Below are 232 nucleotides of genomic sequence, written 5' to 3'. Positions count from 1 at the left end.
TTGGCTGGCTACAGGAAGCGTTTCCAAGCTGTGATACTTGCCAAAGGGGGCGGTACAAGGTGTTAACTCTGCAGGGTACCCAAACTTTTGCATTTGCCATTTTTTTGTTTTCTTTTATTTTGAAAGTGTAAATGATAGAAATAAAATCGAACTTTTTGTGACATATTATACGAATGTGTAATCTGTCATTTGATGCCTTTTGGGGATTTTTCCATCTTTTCTTGGCTTCTTT

At 37.1% G+C, this 232-nt stretch overlaps 1 protein-coding gene across 1 annotated transcript in view; it reads right to left on the bottom strand.

Annotated features, from left to right (window-relative positions):
• The window catches only part of LOC116671146 (thrombospondin-2), a 13,509-nt gene that overhangs the window by 11,840 nt on the left and 1,437 nt on the right, over nt 1-232 (bottom strand). The window lies entirely within an intron of this gene.

The sequence above is a fragment of the Etheostoma spectabile genome, chromosome 21 (genome assembly GCF_008692095.1).
Source record: "Etheostoma spectabile isolate EspeVRDwgs_2016 chromosome 21, UIUC_Espe_1.0, whole genome shotgun sequence".
Taxonomy (NCBI): Eukaryota; Metazoa; Chordata; class Actinopteri; order Perciformes; family Percidae; genus Etheostoma; species Etheostoma spectabile.
This window is presented reverse-complemented; position numbering and strand designations above follow the sequence as displayed.